Source organism: Atractosteus spatula, chromosome 10 (assembly GCF_055471065.1).
Source record: "Atractosteus spatula isolate fAtrSpa1 chromosome 10, fAtrSpa1.hap1, whole genome shotgun sequence".
Lineage (NCBI taxonomy): Eukaryota > Metazoa > Chordata > Actinopteri > Semionotiformes > Lepisosteidae > Atractosteus > Atractosteus spatula.
This window is the reverse complement of record NC_142715.1, coordinates 20281823-20301657: the sequence shown is the minus strand read 5'-3', so window position 1 is coordinate 20301657 and position 19835 is coordinate 20281823. Positions and strand designations below refer to the sequence as shown.

Sequence of the window (19835 nt, the reverse complement as noted above, 5' to 3'; positions counted from 1 at the left end):
GTTTAAAAAAACACGGTCTTCTTGTTCCAAAGTCAGATTTTTAGTGCTTTCGAACGTTACTTCCAACCTGGACTGACAGCTCACCCGATCTGTTTGTCATCAGACCATGGAGTGGGGGGCTGTACCAAGCGCACGTTCCTTCCCAATGCTGAGGCGATCATTCGGAAGATGGGTGTGAAGAGAGACAAGCTTTGTCGACTAAAAAACAAAGCAGGATATGCACGAATACTAATCACTGGTGACAGTTATGTCCTCTTACTATTGAGACCCCTACATTGCAAGTTTTTTAAGACTTTGAAACTAAAGGAAAGCGGTGACAAATGAAACAGGCACAGGTGGTGTTTGAACCCACGCTTTTCAGTTTATGAGACCGACGCCTTACAACTTGGCCACCGCGCCTTCGAGTAAATGTGGGAATAATGTTGTTCAAATTATTTTTTTCTGAATCTGGTTTACATCGCCTGGATGCAGCAACAACAATAAAAGGGATACTTGTCCTTAAACTCGGACGTGATGTTCTGCAGACATGTGCATAATGTCCTGTTTTCTTACAGTGTAGACATTTTGCTGTTCACGCTCCGCATTCATCTGCTTTGTGCGTTGTTAGTCCGCACCTGTAACATGTAATGTCAGCCGTCCCCTGTTCTTCTATATCTCTAGCATGACTGCGTCCTGCTGCTCGGCTTTTGTTTGTAAAGTTTGAGCGAGCGCCCCGTTCAGTGTCATTTTGTCACTGTGTTCAGAAAGCATTCTTGATTCTGCTTGAGCTGCTTCATGAATTCTAGCGACTGTAAGAGCTCTTTTTAAAGTCAGCCCTTCCTCCTGCAGCAATTTATAGTCTCTTATCTGCACATTTTTCCACAAGTTGATCTCTTAACATGTCAGTTTCCAATACTCCAAAGCCACAAGATTTAGCCAGTTCTCTTAGTGCAGTCATAAAAGCATCAACAGATTCGTCCTGAGACTAAGTTCTCTGCCTAAATTTATGCCGTTCCAAAACCACTTTTCTCCGCGGTGTAAAGTAATTGTCTAAGGCAGCTACAGTCTGTTCATGTGTACCTTTTTCTCCAGGGAGGTTGGCGAAAATCCGCTGCACGGGAGCCCCGATACAGTGCAGTAATGTAGCACGTCTCACGGCATCCTGAGCTTCTGTAGATCCACCGGCTATTTAAAAAAAATCTGTACGACTCCATCCATATCTTGTATTCCGTATACAAATCCGGAGCTCCGAGGTTCAGTAGAAGCGGTGGAAAAAGCCGGGCATAAGCAAAGCTTCTCGGCACGGCGGCCATATCTTCCAATGGGCAAGCTAAACGAAACTCCGAAAATTCAGAAGTTCGTTTCTACCAGCAAGAGAACTAAAATCTGCAGTGTTCTGCTCGCTTTGAGTCCGTCAAGCACCCATCTCTGGTCGCCATAAATGTTGTGTATCTAAATTTAGAGAAGTTTTTATATTATTTTAACTATTTTGTTAACTACACAGATCACGCCCTTACACCTTATATTCCTGCTTTCTACTCTCGTTCTGTTGTCTCGCGATGTCTACTCACTATACTACATTTAGCATGACTTCTTGTTGCAGTTGAGCTCAAAGCTGGAGATGATCTCCATATTCTACCGCACTTACTAGTCCGAAACGTAGTACACAGTACACACTTTTTAAGTGAAGTCAGGTTGTTAAAAAATTAAACCAGCGCCCTGTCACAGAAACGTACCCCAGTCTCCCGCGCAACAAGCGGGGTACTCAGCACTATACTAACGAGGAGCGCTTGTCTGCAGCTGAGCGTCAGCTCTGTTTACTGTCAGCAGTCATTTCCTCATTTCCAAAGACTTTTTCACCTGCTCTCAGCTTTTAAAGACGGTCATAAACGCTCAAGAAGTAATTCATGTCAGTTTGAAGTCTGTTTCTGTTGTCTCAGCTCTTGATAAAGAAAAGCCGTGCGTAGGAGACTCCCTCTCTGAAGAGGTTTGCCGTCACCCTGCGAGGGAGAAGAGCCATTAATCACCGAGGCAACCACTGAGACAGTTAACATTAAACACGTGAAATGCGAGATGTTGTGATTTTTTCCCGCTTAAGGCTTCTATCGTTTCTACTCTAACGAGAAAGACCTCTTTATTAGAAGTGAGATTTTAACAAACGTCTCCAGGGTTAACTGCGACCTGAACGCAACGCCTTAGACCACCAGCCATCTTGCCTGTGGTACTTAGAGCAGCGCTCAATAAAAATGATCAGAACCCGAAAGCGCTTCTTATGCGGATCAGTATATTCCGATTCCACTGGTTCTGCAGAAGAAATAAGAAAAGCCGAACTCAAAGCACTGTGTTGCCATTACGGGTACTCTGTCTGCAGCTGCTTTAAGATCTACTCACACCGTGTTGCCATTAAGGCTACCTAGTTAAAAAAAAAAATGTATCGTCATCTTTTTGAACGTGATTATTAGACACCCGTTAAATCTCCACCGAGGTTTCTTGAGAAATCGTTCAGCGAGCGAGTATTAAAAAACTACGTCGCTTCCAACCCCTGCTGTCACTGTAAACTCGGACGTGATGTTCTGCAGATGTGCAGTGTGCCTTTCCTCTTGTCGTATTCAAGAGTACTCACTGTGTGAGCTCCTCACTGCGTGTTCCGTACTCTACTGTGATTTAATTTAGATGATTACGTGGGGTAGAGTGACAAGATCTACTTGAACATTTTCGGTTTGTGAAATGAAACACTAAATACACTACTGTAAATACAAGTAATGGACATTTAAAATAACCACAGTACAGCTAGAAGAGTGAAAGATAAGAGACTATTGAGAATGACTTTCACAACTGACTTAAGACCAGCACAACCGCCCGAACAGGGACTTGAACCCTGGGCCCTCAGATTAAAAGTCTGATGCTCTACCGACTGAGCTATCCGGGCTCTGAAAGAAAGGCGACACTGTCGGGATCCTCGCAAGTCACGTGTCTCTTGTGCTGAAGAGCAGTCATACCTGACCCGTCTGGAATGACCACTGACAGACTTTATCCAGAAGCGACGGCACCACTCCCAGTAGAATGAGTGAGAAATACAGCATGACATGGGTAGTTAAGGGGCTCCCACAATCCATCTTTCCTCACATTACTGATTTTTTTCAATAGCATTTTGACCTTTTTTCACATTCAGATTTTTTTCACATTTAATAAAATCTTTTTATCAACAACATTAAAAAGAAAACAAATGGAACATTTTTTGGAACAATAATTCAAAAAATCTTTCAATGCCTTGGTTGTATATGTGTGCACACCCTTTATTAAGGGAGTTGCAACAGTGCTGAAATTTAAAGAGCATTTCTGTAGAGAAAACAGCCTTGATGTTAAGCTTAGGGAGCCTGTCTTTTAGAAATTCTATTTCTTAACACCCTGCACAGCCTCCCGACAGACTAACAAATATTTTTTGGAGAAATTGGCTCACACACCGGAAGACACTAACCTTTATTTACGTTAGAGTATATGAATAACAGTTTAACCAAAAAAGTTTGTAATTGTGATTCTGTTAAAATTCAATTAATCGTCTATCAACAGTTAGAATTTATTAAGAAATTGTTTTATTTCATAAACTATAAGATATTTCATAACTCCAGATAAACCTGGAGTTTATAGGTCATATCCGTCGCTTATGTTCTTTTAACTCTAGCGTTCAGGATCCAAACCCAGGTGCGGACGATTGTGTTTCTTGAATCTCTTGTAATCATCAAAAGTCGATGTGTAGTCCTTCAGTACTTTCTCGAGTTGTGCCATGGATATTTTATACGATCAATACTTGTCATGCTCTTTTGCATTTTCCTTAAACGGAAAAAGTTCAAAGTGTGTTTATGGCTGTGCTTCACATCTACACGAGAGCAGTACAGGACATGCAGTGAGGAGTTCGTGAAGCTTTCAGTTTAGTGCGGAGTTCAGAAGGAGGATTCGCTCGCTGAATGGTCTCTCAGGAAATCCCGGGTGAGATTCAACAGGTGTTTTCTGCAACAGCCACGACAAGTGTGAAGCAATCTCTGGATTTCCTGAATTTGAACTAAATTATTAGTTCAAATAATTTAGGATTTAACAGAACTAAATGAGGTACATTTAAAATAGCAGCACAACCCTGCAGCACGTCGAGTTTAATTGTGTAAACTGCATTTAATTGTGTAAACCTGGCTCTCTCTGAACACGAGCAAAGAGTTCTAACTCAACAGAAGACTGCGATGTGAGTACTGTAATATAAAGCACCTGGAGATGGCAGGGATTGAACCCGGGACCTCATTCAGGCAAAGCATGCGCTCTACCACTGAGCTACATCCCCGATGTAAAAGGCTATGGAACAGACTTAGAGATGTGCAAATGCTCACTGATCACACCACTCACGAAGAAGGCCTGCAGTTTCCCACTTTCGCGTTTCTTCTACTACAGAGTAAATTCATAGGAATGAAGAAATAAGGAAGGAAAAATAATCGCATCGAAGCTTAAAGAGACTGGGCACAAATTAATCTGTTATTTTTGTATCCAGTTACATGGGTGACGGTGGTTGATTCCCAGACGGGGGAGTGCTTTTTTTCTACTTCCTTACTCGACTGTCTTTCAGTTCTATTTTATTTGAAAGCTATTTGCATCTTTTAAGTGCTCTTGATTAAACTATGCATAGAAAAACAGCAGTACTGATGATTTAACGTAAAAGGGTGAAACAACGCCCCAACCATAGGAATGGTAACAGGAAGGATAGTGTTCTTATTTAATATGTCCTTTTGAGATGTCTTGTCAATGCACACAGGCGGTAGTGCTGAATAATTTACTTTTAGTTCTTTCTATACCAGGAAGAAAGGAGCAGACTTTAACTTTAAGAGGCAAAAATGACACCTTGTCAAAGCTAATATTATTAAAATGACATCACAACAAAAGAGTGGAGCCTTGAGTGAATAAAGCCTTGAGTGGAGCCTTGAGCTTTCATTGGATGTCTGTGTCTCCATAACTTTGTAGGTGAGAGAGAGGATTGTGATAATTTGCAGGTGCTTCTTGGAAGTGCGTTGGTGGTACAGGCGCCTTCCAAATAATTGAGTCAGGTTTGAATCCCAGCCAGTGCAAACCCAAATCTTTTCAAGATAATCTGCGGTTCGCTAACACATCTTTTGAAACACTACAACAGGTAACACCCCGTGTGAAACATCATGAGCATCTGTTAAACCTCTCTACCTGCCCGTTCCTAGCAGAGACATGCCGAGGGTATAAAGGGACATTTTGAGCCGTAGAAACATTTTATCATTCCGTACTTTCCTGTGCAGTCAGGCCAGTTCCACTTTAACTGCGCCGGACAACGGAGGTCGTTTTGAAAACTACGAGAGTAAAGGCACACTGCACGTCTGCAGAACATCACGTCCGAGTTTAAGGACAGCAACATCAGAGATTGGAAGCTAGGGAGTTTCAGGTCTGTGTTTTTATTATAGGTTCAAAAAAATCTGAATACCTTTTCAAGAAGTATTTCAGAATCCCAGTCATATCCAGTACGAATGCTGCATAGATCTGCATTGTACAATTAGTATACTGTTTGTCCCTTGAATCAAACACGCCTTATGAAGCATTTCTAAAACAGGAGAGATCGTTAGGGAATGCGTCTTCCTGAAAAAATAAAATGACTTCAAGGGCACTATAAGCAGAGGTGCTCTACAGAAGAACTATAGCCAGAGATGCCAAAGAGGTCGAGATTTCACCACGTGAGAGAAAGCATCTCAGAAAACGAATTTGCGGTCGTTTCCACGCCTCATAAAACCACGTGGAGTAGAGTGACAAGATCTACTTGAACATTTTCGGTTTGTGAAATGAAACACTAAATACACTACTGTAAATACAAGTAATGGACATTTAAAATAACCACAGTACAGCTAGAAGAGTGAAAGATAAAAGACTATTTAGAATGACTTTCACAACAGACTTAAGAACAGCACAACCGCCCAAACAGGGACTTGAACCCTGGGCCCTCAGATTAAAAGTCTGATGCTCTACCAACTGAGCTTTCCGGGCTCTGAAAGAAAGGTGACACTGTCTGGATCCTCGCAAGTCACGTGTCTCTTGTGCCAAAGAGCAGTCATACCTGACCCGTCTGGAATGACCACTGACAGACTTTATCATGAAGTGACGGCACCACTCCCAGTAGAATGAGTGAGAAATACAGCATGACATGGGTAGTTCAGGGGCTCCCACAATCCATCTTTCCTCACATTACTGATTTTTTTCAATAGCATTTTGACCTTTTTTCACATTCAGATTTTTTTCACATTTAATAAAATCTTTTTATCAACAACATTAAAAAGAAAACAAATGGAACATTTTTTGGAACAATAATTAAAAAAAATCTTTCAATGCCTTGGTTGTATACGTGTGCACACCCTTTATAAAGGGAGTTGCAACAGTGCTGAAATTTAAAGAGCATTTCTGTAGAGAAACCAGCATTTTTTCTGCCTTGATGTTATAGGGAGCCTGTCTTTTAGAAATTCTATTTCTTAACACCCTGCACAGCCTCCCGGCAGACTAACAAATATTTTTTTGGAGAAATTGGCTCACATACCGGAAGACACTAACGTTTCTTTACGTTAGAGTATGTAAACTCAGGCTTTAACAGATGTTCATGATGTTTCACACGGGGTGTTACCTGTTGTAGTGTTTCAAAAGATGTGTTAGCGGGCCACAAATTATCTTGAAAAGATTTGGGTTTGTACTGACTGGGATTCAAACCCGACTCAATTATTTGGAAGGCGCCTGTACCACCAACGCACTTCCGAGAAGCACCTGCAAATTATCACAATCCTCTCTCTCACCTACAAAGTTATGGAGACACATACGTCCAATGAAAACTAATTTTATTCACTCAAGGCTCCACTCTTTTGTTGTGATGTCATTTTAATTGATATTAGCTTTGATAAGGTGTCGTTTTTGCCTCTTAAAGTTAAAGTCAGCTCCTTTGTTCCTGGTATAGAAATAACATGTTCCATCTTTGTTTAAAAACACCACTAAAAGTAAATTATTCAGCTCTAACGCCTGTGTGCATTGACAAGACATCTCAAAAGGACTTATCAAATAAGAACACGATCCTGCTTGTTACCATTCCTGTGGTTGGGGCGTTGTTTCACCCTTTTATGTTCTTCTACAATATTTGCACACAGGGCTTTATCACTCGAGTTGTACAGAACAAGTGTGCATCGGTCCATGAAAATCATCAGTAGTGCTGTTTTTCTATGCATAGTTTAATTAAGAGCACTTAAAAAAAAGCACTCCCCCGTCTGGGAATTAACCACCGTCGCACGTGTGACTGGATACAAAAATAATAGATTAATTTGTGCCCAGTCTCTTGAAGCTTCAATGCAATTATTTTTCCTTCCTTATTTCTTCATTCCCATGAATTTACTCTGTAGTAGAGGAAACGCGAAAGTGGGAAACTGCAGGCATTCTTCGTGAGTGGTGGATTGTGATCAGTGAGCATCTGCACATCTCTAAGTCTGTTCCATTACTTTTTCCATCAGGGATGTAGCTCAGTGGTAGAGCGCATGCTTTGGATGTTTGAGGTCCCGGGTTCAATTCCTGGCATCTCCAGGTGCTTCATATTACAGTACTCACATCGTAATCTTCTGTTGAGTGAGAACTCTTTGCTCGTGTTCAGAGAGAGCCAGGTTTACACAATTAAATGCAGGCACACTCGACGTGCTGCAGAGTTGCGCTGCTGTTACTGCTACATTACTGCACTGTATCGGGGCTCCCATGCAGCAGATTTTCGCCAACCTCCCTGGAGAAAAAGGTACATATGAACAGACTGTAGCTGCCTTAAATGATTACTTTACACCGCGGAGAAATGTGGTTTTGGAACGGCATAAATTTAGGCAGAGAAGTCTCAGGACGAATCTGTTGATGCTTTTGTGACTGCACTAAGAGGACTGGCTAAATCGTGTGACTTTGGAGTATTGGAAACTGACATGTTAAGAGATCAACTTGTGGAAAAATGTGCACATAAGAGACTATAAAGTGCTGCAGGATGAAGGCTGACTTTAGAAAGAGCTCTTACAGTCGCTAGAATTCATGAAGCAGCTCAAGCAGAATCAAGAATGCTTTCTGACCACAGTGACACTGAATGGGGCGCTCGCTCAAACTTTACAAAGAAAAGCCGAGCAGCAGGACACAGTCATGCTAGAGAAATAGAAGAACAGGGGACGGCTGACATTACATGTTACAGGTGCGGACTAACAATGCACAAAGCAGATGAATGCGGAGCGCGAACAGCAAAATGTCTACACTGCAAGAAAACAGGACATTATGCACTAGTGTGTAGAAAGAAAGACGGTTCCCATCAGGAAAAGAAATTTAATACAAATAAGGAAGGGACAAAACTGCGAGCAGTTCAAGAACCGTCTTCAGACTCAGATGAATTTGTTAATTCCATTGACCCTGAAGGTAAAGAAACTGTTCGAATAAATGGCCTAGAGATAAAAATGGTGATAGATACAGGAAGTCAAAGAAACTTCATTGGAGTAGAATTTTTAAAGAAAGTGTTTGCACACAGAACTAAACTTCAGCAGACTTAGAAGAAATGTTATGCCTATGCACAAATTAGTCCACTTAAGTGTGTTGGCTACTTCGAGGCACAGCTGAAATGGCTGAAAAATGTAATAAAGGACAAAGTAGTTGAAGGAAATGTAGAAGTGTTGTTGAGAAGAAAAGCGTGTTTTGATCTGAAGATTCTGAATGTAGGAGACACTGTCAATGCGGTTGACCAGTCTTCAGAGAGGTTTAAGCGGTTAGCACAGGAATATAAGTCACTCTTTAAAGGTTTAGGACAGATCAAGGGTTACAGTCACAAGGTTACAGTAGATGAGAAAGTTTCACCAGTAGCTCAAAATCTGAGATGAGTACCCTATCCAATGATAGAAGCTGTTAATCAAGAGTTAGATAAAATGTTGGATGATGGAATTATTGAAGACGTGAATGAAGGTGCAGAATGGATCTCAAATATTCTGATAATACCTAAAAAAGAAGTGAGACCCAAGGAAGTGAGACTGTGTGTGGATCTGCAAGAAGTGAATAAAGCAGTTATCAGAGAGAGACATCCAGTACCAACGGTTGGCAGCATATTGCAAGCAGTGCAAGGAGCCAAAGTTTTTGCAAAGTTAGATGTTCGAAAAGGGTTCTGGCAAGTTGAGTTGGCCCCGGAATCAAGACACCTGACTACCTTCATCACACACAGGGGTTGTTACCATTTCAGAAAAGTTCCCTTTGGCTTGTCTAGTGCCCCAGAGGCCTATCAGAAGGCTATGGACTCAATGTTGTGTGCAATGCCAGGTGTTGTATGGTACAGTATATGGATGATGTTGTAGTACATGCGGAAAATGAAGAACAACTAGAACAGAGGCTCAGGCAAGTATTCCAAAGATTCCAAGACAGAGGCTTAACTTTTAATAAAGATAAGTGTATATTTGGCCTGAAAGAGATCGAGATACTGGGACATTTGGTCACTGCAGAAGGAATAAAACCAGACCCGAAAAAGGTGACAGCTGTTTGCAGTGCGCCGAGACCTGAGAATGTTGCACTTTTGCGCTCATTCTTAGGAACTTGTGGATTTTTGATGAAATTTATTCCTTATTATGCAGATATATCAGAACCCCTTAGAAAACTAACGAGGAAAGGACAGAAGTGGGAATGGAAATCGGAAACTGAGAAAGCCATTGCCAAGTTGAAAAGAGCACTTGTAACTGAACCATGTCTGGCATACTTCAAACTAGATGCGCCACCAGTAGTGATCAGTGATGCGAGTCCTGTAGGACTTGGAACAGTATTGCTACAAAGACCAGAAGAAGCCAGTGGCATATGCAAGTTGTTCACTTACCCCAACAGAAAGGCATTACTCGCAAATAGAGCATGAAGCCTTGGGTTGTGTTTGGGCAGCGCAACATTTTAGGACATATTTATGAGGAGGCAAGTTCACACTTCAAACGGATCATAAACCCCTCATTTACATGATCAATCCCAAAAAGGCAACTTTGTTACCACCCAGGATACAAAGACTTGGATTGAGATTACAGCCGTATGATTACAGAATTGAACACATAGTAGGGAAAACCAATGTTGCAGACTCATTGTCACGTCTTCCTTTACCAGACACAGAAGACACTGGTTATGTAGACACCTATGTTGATAAAGTGCTTTCAATCAGCACTTATGAACTGCATGCACTGACACTTGAGGAACATAAACATGCAACAAACGAAGATGACACATTGAAATTGTTGATGTCCATAGTGGAAAAAGGACAATGGCCTAATCCAATTCCAGACGAACTGCAGCCATGCCACAGGTGTAGGTTGGAGTTATCTACATATGATGGACTGCTTTTAAGAGGACAGAGGATTGTGTTACCGAAAACAAAAATCAGACAAGCACTGAAAATAGCACATGAGACACATCAGGGTGTAGTTCGTACAAAACAGTACCTGAGAAGCAACTTTTACTGGCCCAACATGGACAGTGATGTTGAAAGACTAATCAGGAATTGTTCCACTTGTGTGTTGAATCAGCCATTGCAGGAGGATCAACTTCTCCAACCACTTGAATTACCACCAAGGCCTTGGACAAAATTGGGCATTGCCCTGGTAGGTCCCATTCAGAATGAATACATATTGACTGTCATAGACTATTATACTTCTTAACCTGAGGCGGTTGTTGTATCAGACATATCTTCAGCCACAGTTATTAGAGAGCTGATGAACATCTTTGCACGATTTGGTTATCCACTAGAGGTAGTAACAGATAATGGCAGGCAATTCACAGGACAGTTGTTTGAATCATTTCTGACTAATTGTGGAATTAAACACATCCGTGCATCACCTTACTATCCAAGATGTAATGGCAAAATTGAAAGATTTCACAGATACCTGAAAAAGGCCTTAAGAGCAGCTGTGACAGAAGGAAAAAAGAGAGAGAGGAACTCCCTAAGATTCTGCTGACTTATAGATCAACACCACACAGGGCATCTGGAGAAACCCCAGCTAATCTTATCTTTGGGCGTGATATCCGGACTAAACTACCAAATGTGGAGAAGAAAGAAGAAGAGTCAAGGGACATTCAAAAGACAAAAGATATCCATAGACATCATGAGGAGTATGCACACAAAATGAAATTATATGCAGACCAGACACGGATCATAACTTCAAGGTCGGTGACGTAGTGTTTGTGGCTGGCCTAGACACCGGTAAATTGGATGCCAAGTTCAAAGACACTCGCTATGTGTTATTGAGAAACACCTCTTGTAACTCTTTTGAGTTAGTGAATGTGGAAGATGGCTCAAAAATAATGAGAAATGTAAAACATCTTTGACACGCTCCTCCATTGGATCTTGATTTTGAATCTGCAGAAACAGAAAATGCTGAGAATACAGGACTTTCTGATGTGCAGGAAGTGCCGAGTCCTCATACAGTGGAGAGTACATCCGTAGGAGAGCCAGTAACTTTACACAGAAGTAACGTAACAACCATTAGTGGCAGGGTTATCAGGAAACCGGCTCATTACAGAGACTTTTAAAAATACAGGACTTGCATAGCTCTCCAAATGTTAAATTGCCCTATTTTGTTTGTGTTATCTATGTAGATGTTGCTTAGACTGCTAGAAATGAGGTGATATTTAGAAGTGACTTAAGTAGAAATTGAACTAAAATTTGAGTTGGTACGCATAGAAATTGTTGTAAAAAAAGATGAATGTATTGAATAGAAATGAAAGGGTTTATATACATTTTGTTGTAAAAGTTAATAACCGTTTACTGTGTGTTGATATAAAATTGTTACAATTGTATGGTAAAGTTATAGACTTTAAAAATAACAAAGGAAGGGATGTAGTATAGTGAATAGACATCGCGAGACAACAGAACGAGAGAGTAGAAGGCGGGAACATATGGTGTGAGAGCGTGATTTGTGTAGTTAATAAAATAGTCTAAATCATGTAAGAAAGGCTCTTTATTAAGATACACAACATGCTCAATAAGCTACTGGACACACCCGCCCCTCCTCACACAGACCGTGGAAAAGCCCCCGAGTGGGAGGGCTCTCTCTTCCTCCCAGGACCTCTTGGACACGACGCACAGACAAGGCGCGGGGAGCCGCCGCCTGCAAACACGGCTCCAGGCAGGACTCTGCTCCGCAGGAGCCACAGAGCAGAGGAGATGGGGGCTGCTTAGCCCCTGTGCAGAGACTTGAGCTGTTGTTGCTGCGGACGCTGTCTTTTCTTTTCACGGGGTAGGAGTGAATGTTAAGTTGCCCTTAGAAATGAAGCAGAGCACTTCAACGTTCGATCTGTCTCCCAGAATCACCAGGGCGCACGGGTGTGTGTGTGTGCGCCCTGGTGATTCTGGGAGACAGATCGAACCTGGGCTAAAAGAGAGGGGGCTTAGCCCTCTTACATTTGCCAGTTCAAAGTTGTACAACCCATTTGTATCTGCTAGGCGGCGCAGTCGTCGTGCACAAAGAACGCTTTGAAAAGCGTCAAAGGCAAGTCATTCCGAGTTGGTCGTCTGTGTTTTCCGTTCAGACGCGAAATGCTGAAATGATCTCTCGGCTCCTCGGTTGTCATTTCTGCTCCGTAAAGGAATCACAGCACGCGTCGGCTTCCAGCACGGTGGGTCGGGACACGATGCCGGGGGTCGGAGAGAGCGATGTCTTCCTCGTTAGTATAGGACCTGTCACCTGTGCCCACCTGTCACGCGGGAGACCGGGGTACATCAGGACGCGCATTGAAGTGAAAGCAGGATGCGCTGCGACATGCACTGTGCAGATCCCGCCACACTAAGAGGTGAGTGGGTCTGTTCGATCACAGTGCTAGGCGAATCCCCAATCCCCTTTTGTGCGTGGCGACAAAAGAAGGCTGTTTCCGCCCGGTTTCGAACCAGGGACTTTTCGCGTGTGAGGCGAACGTGATAACCACTACACTACGGAAACGGTGGTAAGACGTGCCCAGCGGCCCAGCGCTGAGCTTCGCCAATGCGATTCAGCTGCTTCCAGTGCCTTTATTGGAGTGCGCTGATGGACCGTGCTCTCTCTCCAGAGACCAGCACGCCTGTCATGGACGGAGCAGGAAAGGCGGCGCCACATTCTACAGCCCTCTCCACGCAATCGACGAAATCGGGCTACTGAAGTGGAGAAAATCCCCTCTCCAGAAAGTGCAAATATCATCTTGGATAGTATAAATCCTATTGCCGAAGGTCAGCCCTGTCTACCAGAGTAACCCTCCCACAGTGATGATCAGCTCGTCTCACACGCGAGAAGTTTCGGTTGGAAACAAGCGCCCCCTCTTCTCGCACGTTTTGCACGTTCGAGTGGTTTTAATGCGGCTCCTTCGTACACGGTGCTGATCTTTTGGAAAGCAGGAGGCAAAACCAACACGTTCTCATACCGGGAGTCGAACCCGGGCCGCCTGGGTGAAAACTAGGAATCCTAACCCCTAGACCATATGGCAGCGAACAACCACGCTGTTCCCGGCATCATGCAAGCAAACTACATAAATATGAGAAAACACGCAAGAGAGTTGTCACTCAGAGTGTCGAAGGGTCGATGTATACTGGGGCTCAGTTGAAATGCAACGTCAGGACTTTTCCGAATTATGTCACACGAAGAGAGCACAGCCTTTTCCACCCTGCCACGCGTGTATCGGTAACTCGCCGTGATCGTATTGTGGTCAGTACTTTGTGTTGTGGCCGCAACAACCCCGGTTCGAATCCGGGTCACGGCAGAATAGGGGCGTCTGCTTTTACTACTTGCACGAATGAAGGCAAAAAAAGCCAATCGATGTGAACGAACGGCGCTTTGCAGAGGAGTACTGCCTGACTGGATCGTTGATGAACGACAGAGGCCACTCCGACCTCTTCTCGGTTTTCTTCAATGACTTACTAAGGATCTTCTTCACATTCGCCCATGCAGGGGAAGCCAGTTACACCAAAGCAAACACAGGAAAGTGCATTTCAAGCAGAGACCAGGAGGGACTTGTTTACACCGAGAGTGGTCGGAGAATGGAACAATGCGCCCAGCCCTGTTGCTGGAGCTGATTCTTGATGAGATCTTGGGCTCACTAAGAGGCCCCCGCTGGATGCTAATCTTTCTGTTGTTCTTGCAGGTCCTGCGCTGCTTTTGAGCCGACAGAGCTCGTCCTGGTCTGTCGGCACAGCCCAATTGCAAATGATCGGCTCCGCATACAGAAGGAACGTGCGTTTGGTACAAGAGTGCACGAAGGCACCGGAAATACATTGGGAACAAATGACCGGTCGCTCAAGACCTCTGTGAAGTACAGGAGCGTGCAAAACGAGGCTGTTTCTGTCCGGTTTCGAACCAGGATTTTTTCACATGGGAGGCGAACATGACAACCGCTACACTACGGAAACGGTGAGAATAGGAACTCAGCGACAGTGAGCATTCAACTTCATTGCATTACTACTCCCAACCAGTTGATATCAATTTAATTCCTAAGGGTTATGTACTTGTTTTGAGTATCTAATGTAGAAGTTTTAAACAAGTTCAATTACGAAACGGTTTAAATGAATGATATACCGAACTTATGTACTCTTGATATGTGTAACTCTTTGTAACTGAATGAATTTATATCTTTTGTATTCTGATAGCCCTTACGAAAAGATCTTTTATGGTTTACATGCATATTCTATATATTAATAAATGTATCCTCATGTATTAGTACCTGTGTGTGCGTTGTTTGAGTTATATCGCATGGTTGGATTCTAAGACCATTAAAAGAATCAATTTTGTGATTTACTGCCACAAAAATAATTGTCCTAGTAAATGCCCAAACCCCTACAGAACTGGTGCCTCGTGAGAGCACACTACAACAGTGTGTGATCTCCTGTCCCAGCCTGAGGAGCAGACAGCGAGCCTGTCTCTTAATAATACTAATAATACAGTGTGTGATCTACTGTCCCAGCCTGAGGAACACACAGTGAGCCTGTATCTCAATAATAATAATACAGTGCGTGATCTCCTGTACTACCCTGAGAAACAGACAGCGAGCCTGTCTCTCAATAATAATAATACAGTGTGTGACCTCCTGTCCCAGCTTGGGGAACAGTGAACTAGACTCTCAATAATAATAATACAGTGTGATCTACTGTCTCAGCCTGAGGAACACACAGTGAGCCTGTCTCTCAATAAAAATAATACAGTGTGTGATCCCCTGTCCCAGCCAGAGGAACAGACAGTGAGCCCATCTCTCAATAATAATAATAGAGTGTGTTATCTCCTGTCCCAGCCTGAGGAACAGTGAGCCTGTCAATCAACAATAATAATACAATATGTGATGTCCTGTCTCTCAATAATAATACAGTGTGTGATCTCCTGTCCCAGCCTGGGGAACAGTGAGCCTGTCTCTCAATAATAATACAGTATGTGACCAACTGTCCCAGACTGAGGAAAAGACAGTGAGTCTGTCTCTCAATAATAATAATACAGTGTGATTTCCTGTCCCAGTCTGTGGAACATACAGTGAACCTGCCTCTCTATAATAATAATATAATGTATGACCTCCTGTCCCAGCCTGGGGAACATACAGTGAGCCTGTCTCACAATAATAATAATACAGTGTCCGATCTCCTGTCCCAGTTTGAGGAACAGACAGTCAACCTATCTGTCAATAATAATAATACAGTGTGGGATCTCCTGTCCCAGCCTGGGGAACAGTGAGACAGAATCTCAATAATATTAATGATAATAATACAGTGTGATCAACTGTCCCAGCCTGAGGTACAGACAGTGAGCCTGTCTCTCAATAATAATAATACAGTGTGGGATCTCCTGTCCCAGCCTGGGGAACAGTGAGCCAGACTCTCAATAATATTAATAATAATAATACAGTGTGATCTACTGTCCCAGCCTGAGGTACAGACAGTGAGCCTGTCTCTCAATAAGCATAATACAGTGTGTGATCTCCTGTCCCAGACTAAGGAAAAGACAGTGAGTCTGTCTCTAAATAATAATGATACAGTGTGGGATCTCCTGTCCCAGCCTCGGGAACAGTGAGCCAGACTCTCAATAATAATAATACAGTGTGATCTACTGTCCCAGCCTGAGGAACAGACAGTGAGTTTGTCTCTCAATAATAATACAGTGTTTGATCTCCTGTCCCAGCCTGAGGAACAGACAGTGAGCCTCTCTCTCAGTAATAATAATACAGTGTACGATCTACTGTCCCAGCCCAAACGAAGACACAGTGAGCCTGTCTCTCAATAATAATAATTCAGTGTGTGATCCACTGTCCCAGCCTGAGGAACAGACAGTGAGCCTGTCTCTCAATAATAATAATACAGTGTGCTCTCCTTTCCTAGCCTGGGGAACAGTGAGCAGTCCTAATAGTTACCGCTTTCCTGATTTAGCTATTCGACAGTGCTTTCCATTGAGAGTGGTGGGGGTGGGATGTCATGGCCATAAGACACTGCTTTATGCAGAGAGTTGAGGGATTGATGTCAGGGCCATACGACAGTGCTCCACTCAGGCCTCTGCTTGAATTTGTACTCCTCCTCCCTCTCTCTCCCTACCTCTACCTCTCCCTCTCTCCCTAACCCCCTCTCTCTCCACCTCTCTCCCTCTCCCTCGCCCTCCACCTCTCTCCCTCTCTCTACCTCTCTACCTCTCTCTACCTCTCCCTACCCCTCTCTGCTCTCTCTCACTCTGGAGTTTATTTTCCAGACAGAAATCCAGCTCCGTCCCTCCTGTGGAAGATTGGTGATGCAGGATGAGAGCCCCTAACCGAGAGCACTGCAGCGGCAGGTTCTGTGGTCTGTTTCAAATCCGCTCACGATGAGACACCGAGGAGAAATGAAGAGCCCCAGTCGCGCTAGAAAATCACCCGGGAAAGAGACTTTCAATGTAGGAAAAAAAAGTAGTTAGTAACAGACATAATATGTTTGTTATGTTTTTTTAATCGCTGCGATGTGTGACTAAGCTCATACGACTAAGAGTTGCCCCCTTTATCTAGATCTGGTAACCTGCTCGTCGCTGGTGGGCCAGATCGTGTCCCCGTCACTATACTGGGGCATTAGGACCCACACAGACCGCAGGGTGAGCACCCCCTGCTGGCCCTACAGAGAGGGAGAGGTAGAGGTAGGGAGAGAGGTAGGGAGGGGAAAAGGGAGAGGTAGGGAGAGAGGTAGAGAGAGGGAGAGGTAGAGGTAGGGAGAGAGGAGGAGTACAAATTCAAGCAGAGGCCTGAGTGGAGCACTGTCGTATGGCCCTGACATCAATCCCTCAACTCTCTGCATAAAGCAGTGTCTTATGGCCATGACATCCCACCCCCACCACTCTCAATGGAAAGCACTGTCGTATAACCATGACATCCCACCTCCACCGCTCTCTGCGAAAAGCAGAGCTTCAGGCCCTGCCATCCCACCCCCGCCACTCTCTGCGTAAAGCAGTATCGTCAGGCCCTGACATCCCACCCCCACCACTCTCTGCATAAAGAAGTGTCGTATGGCCCTGACGCCCACCCCTCCACTCTCTAAGTTAAGCTGTGTTGTCAGGCCCTGACATCCCACCTCCTCCATTCTCTGTGTAAAGCAGTGTCATATGGCCCTGACATCCCACCCCCACCACTCTCTGCGGAAAGCACTGTCATATAGCCCTGACACCCACCCCTCCACTCTTTGAATAAAGCAGTGTCGTCAAGCCCTGACATCCCACCCCCGCCATTCTCTACGTAAAGAAGTGTCATATGGCCCTGACACCCACCCCTCCACTCTCTGCGTTAAGCTGTGTTGTCAGGCCCTGACATCCCACCCCCGCCACTCTCTGTGTAAAGCAGTGTCATATGGCCCTGACACCAATCCCTCCACTCTCTACGTAAAGAAGTGTTGTATGGCCCTGACACCCACCCATCCACTCTCTGCGTTAAGCTGTGTTGTCAGGCCCTGACATCACACCCCCACCACTCTCTGCGTGAAGCACAGTCATATAGCCCTGACGACCACCCCTCCATTCTTTGCATAAAGCAGTGACGTCAAGCCCTGACATCCCACCCCCGCCACTCTCTACGTTAACCCCTGTTAACTCGCTTGCTGAATGAAATCCCTGGTGAGATTCAACAGGTGTTTTCTTCAACAGCCACTAAAAGTCTGATGACCTTCTCTGGATTTCCTGAATATGATGTAAAATTAGTTCAAATCATTTGGTAGTTAACAGAACAAAATGCTTTGGAGGTACATTTAAAACAGCAGAGCAACACTGTAGCACTTCGTGTGTGACTGAATTTAATTGTGTAAACCTGGCTCTCTATGAACACGAGCAAAGAGTTCTCACTCAACAGAAGATTGCGATGTGAGCACAACAATATAAGACATCTGGTGATGCCAGGGATTGAATTCGGAACTTCATACATGAAAAGCATGCATTCTACCACTGAATTACATCCCCTATGGCACAGATGGTGGAACTGACTTAAAGATGTGCATATGTTCACTGACCACAATCCACCCTTCATGAATAATTGAAATGAATAATTTATTTTTATATCCAGTCACATGGGCGACGGTGGTTGATTCTTCAACGGGGGAGAGCGTTTTTCTACCTCCTTACTCAACTGTCTTTCAATTATGTTTTCTTTGAAATCTTTTTGCATCTTTTAAGTGCTTGCGATTAAATTACGCATAGAAAAACAGCAGTACAGTTGATGTTCATGGACCGATGCACACAACTCCAGTGATAAAGCCCTGTCTGTAAATATTGTAGAAGAACGTTAAAGGGCGAAACAACGCTCCAACCACGGGAATGGTAACAAGAAGGATCGTGTTCTTATTTAATATGTGCTTTTGAATTGCCTTGTCAATACACACAGGCTTTAGAGATGGACAAATAATTTACAGTGGTGTTTGTAAACAAAGATGGAACATGTTTTTTCTATACCAGGAAGAAAGGAGCAGACTCTTAAACTTTAAGAGACAGAAACAACACCTCATCACAGCTAACACTAATTAAAACAACATCACAACAGAAGAGTGAAGCCTTGAGTGAATCAAATTAGTTTTCATTGGTCGTCTGTGTCTTCATAACTTTGTAGGTGAGAGAGAGGATTGCGAAAATGTGCGGGTCCTTCTTAGAAGTGTGTTGGTAGTACAGGTGACTTCCAAATAATTGAGCCGGGTTTTAATCCCAGCCAGTGCATCCCCAAACCTTTTCAAGATAATCTGTTATCCGGTAGCACATCTCCTGAAACTAACATTCGAGGTAGGAAGCGTGCTCTTAAACACCAAAACACTCAAAAAGGAAGAAGCAGATCTCTGTACACAAGACAGTAGTGCGATATTAGAATTTCTGAGTTCTTGATGGATTCAGGCTCCTTCTCAGAGGTCCTTGCTCGCCAAATAACTTTACATCTGAGGAAGAGCACCACGGAAAAAAAACCCAACTCAACAAGCGAGCGTGTTGGTTGCTCTTGCTCTTAATGCTAGGAGCTGTTTTTTTTTCCTCGCAATAATCATTATTAACCAAAAACAGCAGCACAGGTAAGTCGCATTTGTGATTATGTCACTTCTCTGCTTCAGCAAGGTCAATAAAAGACTCCGAAAGTAGTAAAGCAAAACTGAACTCAAAATCATATTAGGAATTCTGAGCGATATCTCCATACAGGTAATCCAATAAGAACGTTGAAATATTTGAATATAATCTCTCTATATATTTCGCTGCTTTTTACCCGGAGTAAAACTATTGGATTGAAGGAATGCTAACCGCTGGGTTAAAATGTATAGTTGTTATTTGGAGAAATCTGTAAACTCGTGATCTTATATGTTTTAAAAGACAGCACAGGGAAAAATGACAGTGCTGATT

At 43.5% G+C, this 19835-nt stretch overlaps 3 non-coding genes across 3 annotated transcripts; 1 reads left to right on the top strand and 2 right to left on the bottom strand.

Annotated features, from left to right (window-relative positions):
• Window positions 1–2835: 2835 nt before the first annotated feature.
• Window positions 2836–2908, bottom strand: trnak-uuu (transfer RNA lysine (anticodon UUU)). The gene has a single exon. It is a non-coding gene; the product is annotated as a tRNA-Lys (tRNA).
• Window positions 2909–4237: 1329 nt separating this feature from the next.
• Window positions 4238–4309, bottom strand: trnaa-ugc (transfer RNA alanine (anticodon UGC)). The gene has a single exon. It is a non-coding gene; the product is annotated as a tRNA-Ala (tRNA).
• Window positions 4310–7512: 3203 nt separating this feature from the next.
• Window positions 7513–7584, top strand: trnap-ugg (transfer RNA proline (anticodon UGG)). Its single transcript has one exon. It is a non-coding gene; the product is annotated as a tRNA-Pro (tRNA).
• The last annotated feature ends 12251 nt before the right edge of the window (window positions 7585–19835 follow it).